At 34.5% G+C, this 4,389-nt stretch overlaps 1 long non-coding RNA gene across 1 annotated transcript; it reads right to left on the minus strand.

Annotated features, from left to right (window-relative positions):
- Window positions 1–270: 270 nt before the first annotated feature.
- On the minus strand, window positions 271–3,089 carry LOC145718513 (uncharacterized). Its single transcript, XR_014141864.1, has 2 exons — window positions 2,735–3,089; window positions 271–1,185 (listed from the first exon to the last, which is right to left on the minus strand). It is a non-coding gene; the product is annotated as an uncharacterized LOC145718513 (long non-coding RNA).
- Between the last annotated feature and the right edge of the window lie 1,300 nt (window positions 3,090–4,389).

Below are 4,389 nucleotides of genomic sequence, written 5' to 3' on the forward strand. Positions count from 1 at the left end.
GCTCCTTGTACCTGACGTACTTAGATTCTTTAGAGTTCTCCTTACCTTTAACTAGATAGTATCTCATTACGGCAATGCTACTCTAACTAATCATTCTTTATATTAACTTTCCCTGAGTATGTTGTGTGATTTCTCTGTCTTGACCCTGACTTATAACTGTTATATTCATGCAAGTGAATTGCTCCATATCAGTGAACTCTAGTGAACTCCAGCCCTAATGACACATGGATGCACCTTCAAAGGTGAGTGAAAAAATCAAGTCTTAGAAAATAGATACACAGTATGATTTTATTTATAAACAGTTTAAAAAATACACAAACCCCAACACATATAAGGAATATAGCAATGTGTTGAATAACGATAAATAACAGAAAAGATTCATGTAAGATTCAAGAAAGTGAGTATCTCTGGCAGAAGATGAAGGCACACTGGTTAGTGATAGGGGATTCAAAGATATTGGTAACGTTTCTTTCTCAAACTGGTTATTTGGGGGGGCAGTTCTACAAATGTTAATTTATTATTTTTTACTGTACATAATGTTACATATACCCTTTGATATAAATAGGATATTTGCTAATTTAATAAACATAATTATCCTTTATGGTATAGAGTGACTATATTTACCCCAGAATGATTAGACCGGAGTAGCTCAACTAGTTTGCTAAGATAGTGATCTCTCAGCCCTGGGTGGCCAGTAGGGCTGATGCCAGTGCTGAATTAGACTCGATTCCCTATAATGCCACATAGGAGTTTTAATATAGTAGGCGTTTGCCTTAATTTTAACCCTTAGTTCAAATTCAGAATAACCTTTTATAATTATAGAATAAAAATTGTCCATCTTTCTTTTTTGATTCATAGGGAGAAGAATGTTAAGATGTGTATGTGTGTGCGTGTATTAACTATATTTTTTAGTTTATTTTTTAGAATATGCCTTTCATGATTCTTTCTGAGTGACAGACCATACCTATTCAATACGGGTTCTCTGAAGAACCACCTCAGGCTACTTCTCTCAGAGTCCCGGCTGCAGCCTGCACGGTAAAGGCTGCAATGGAGATCTGTCGCTTCACTTCTCCCCAGGCTTTGGAAGGATCCACTTTGCTTTCAATATCAAACAGAGCATCATAAATTCCTGGGAATGACTCCCCTGCATACTTGTTGTGGCTGCTGGGAGCATAGATGACGTGCCTGTTGATAAAAACAGTTTGCAGTCTATCAGTTGTCCAAATGATACATACAAGAGAAAAACAGGAGCACTCTACAAGTTCTGGACTGCAGAATTCTAATCTTATGATTTGAACAAGCCCCTTGTCAGCTAAACTTCCAAGTTTAATCATTTCCAAAGTCCAGTCTATGAAGTATATGTTTTGACTTTAAACAGAGGACTTAACATGGTTCAGAGCAACAAAAATAACAATAATAGCCCCAGTAGCTTGTCACCTACTATGGATCGTGCTTGCGATTAAATGATTTGCCTGTAATTTTTCTATTCCTTAAAAATAAACACTACAGGGGCGCCTAGGTGGCTGAGTTGGTTAAGCCTCCGACTCTTGGTTTCAGCTCAGGTCATGATCTCAGGGTCTTGGGATACAGTCCCACATCGGGCTCTACGCTCAGTGGGAAGTCTGCTTCTCTGCCTCTCGCTCCCTCTCCTCCTGCTTGCACATGCATGTGCATCCTCTCTCTCTAAAATACATAAATAAATCTTAAAAAAAAACTCTACAAAATTGATACTAGCATTTCAAAAAGGAGGAAATTGAGATCTGAGAGATTAAGTGATTAGTCTCAAGCTACATTGCAAAAAAGTACCGACTTTTCACTATCCCACTTTACCTCCTGAAATGTAGCACAGTTGTGATTATTAAAGTCCTATTTGTGACCTGCCAACCTACTATTGTTTTTTCTCTTTAAAAAAAGAGATATACTAACATGTTAGAATGCCCAGCTTAAAGCATGAATAATTATTAAAAACAATTTTGAAAGCATAACATGACCTAGGTAGAAGGTGATATTTTATTGAAAGACCTATGTCAGTTCATGTCATAACCCATGAAGGGAAGGATAAGTTCCCAAACAAAGAGGTAAAGAAGGAAAGAAGCACAATCGTGCTGCCATTGGGGAACCAGTCACATGCCTGGATGATGCCCTTACTCCTAATTCTGATCCTCTGATAATCCATAAACAGAAAGACAGGGCCATTTCTCACTAGTCACTCATCTAATTTGTTCTGCAATTCCTAGTAAGATCAATCTAATGTTCATCACTGATGTTTATCAGAAATATTTACAATTGTTAAAAATTAGAAAAAAAGTGAACATTAGGAGAATGAGTATATAAATACATACTTTATATATTTTACATATATTTATTATGTCTTATGTGTATACATACATAAAGAAAAATATATGTAAAATGAGAGGGGGCTAAAATTATATAAACCAAATATAAGCATGATTTTATAACTAACTGACAGAATTGGGTGATTTTATTTTCTACTTGTGACTTTGTTGATCTTTTAAATTTCCTACAATGAACATATATTCTTTATAATCAGAAGTAAAAAAGATATTAAAAAGAAAAAATGCAGCAATCACATTACATTATATGAAGAAATAATATATCATTTGCCACATATATTTTGAAATTTCTATTTGCTTATAAGAAATCAACTATATTTTTTCCACAGCGCAAAAAAGAAAAAATAAAGATATAATCAGGAGTCATATTTTATCCTTACCTATAGAAAGGCCTGTCTGGTAATCCTAAAGGATCAATAAATGCTCGTTCCAAAAACATCAGTTGATCGTTCATAATTCTCAATAATATTGGGCTAAACAACAAAACAAATACAGTTGTCACTTCGTGAGAAAGCATGCACTGCACAGCAAACTAAAAATTCACAACAAAATTAAATATAACTAATATATCTTAAATCTCTATGATATGTAAATTAAGAACAATAGTATACATGGTTACATTTTTTTTATTATGTTATGTTAATCACCATACATTACATCATTAGTTTTTGATGTAGTGTTCATGATTCATTGTTTGCGTATAACACCCAGTGCTCCATTCAATATGTGCCCTCCTTAATACCCATCACCAGGCTAACCCATCCCCCCACCCCCTCCTCTCTAGAACCCTCAGTTTGTTTTTCAGAGTCCATAGTCTCTCATGGTTCATCTCCCCCTCCGATTTCCCCCCCACTTCATTCTTCCCTTCCTGCTATCTTCTTTTTTTTTTTTTTTTTAACATATAATGTATTATTTGTTTCAGAGGTACAGGTCTGTGATTCAACAGTCTTACACAATTCACAGCACTCACCATAGCACACACCCTCCCCAATGTCTATCACCCAGGCACCCCATCCCTCCCACCCCCCACCACTCCATGGTTACATTTTTAAAATCCTATAAAATACTATTCTGCTGAGGCTTATAAAACCACATAAAGTTATATGTGCCAGTTGAAAAAGACAACAGTAATTTGTATTTATTTTGAAATAATAATTAATTGGCAAACCTAGGTATTTAAATATAGGCAATATGTTTTTCATCTTAGGTATCCTAATAATCTACTCAAAGAAGTCATTTCGATATTGAATGGGATAGTCTATTAATGGTTAGTAGGGTTCCTGGAAAATTATGCATATTTACCAAACCACAGGCAATGTTTTATTATTATTTTATTATTATTAAAGCCAAATGTCCTAGAAAATCATAATCCATTTCTATAAGGCACTTTGCCAGAGGGAGGAAAGATCATAGTTTTAAAGACAGAAAATCAACTTCATAGAATATATGGTGTTTGGAATCCCCTTAAGATTTATTTTTCATTGTTGATTTTTTTTAACCCACACACAAATTTGGAAGGATCTGTAAAGTATAAGGAAAAAAAAAATCCCATACTCACCCCAGGATGACACAGTTATTATACTAATTGGTTTACTTTGAATTTTTCTCTATATTTGTTCAATAAAAAGTAATCAAACTGTTTACAATTTTAAACATTTTTGGTTTGCTTCACATTTTATTGTAAATATCTCATATTTCCTTTGTAATCACCTATTTCAATGTTTATGAAATGTTCAAATTGGAGGACATCTAACTTTTAGATAGATCTCTTAGGTATTGATTGTTTTGAATGATTTGATATTTTTTAATAAACTATTTCTATTTTATTATTATTATTTTAAAAATATTTTATTTTTTTTATTTGACACAGAGAGAGAAAGCATACAAGCAGGAGGAGAGGCAGAGGGAGAGGGAGAAATAGGCTCCCCACTGAGCAGGGAGCCCCATATGGGGCTCAATCCCAGGACCCCGAGATCATGACCTGAGCCAAAGGCAGATGTTTAACCGACTGAGCCACCCAGGAGCCCCTATTTTT

This window comes from Leptonychotes weddellii, unplaced genomic scaffold (assembly GCF_054177405.1).
Source record: "Leptonychotes weddellii isolate Sample4059 unplaced genomic scaffold, ASM5417740v2 HiC_scaffold_16769, whole genome shotgun sequence".
NCBI lineage: Eukaryota > Metazoa > Chordata > Mammalia > Carnivora > Phocidae > Leptonychotes > Leptonychotes weddellii.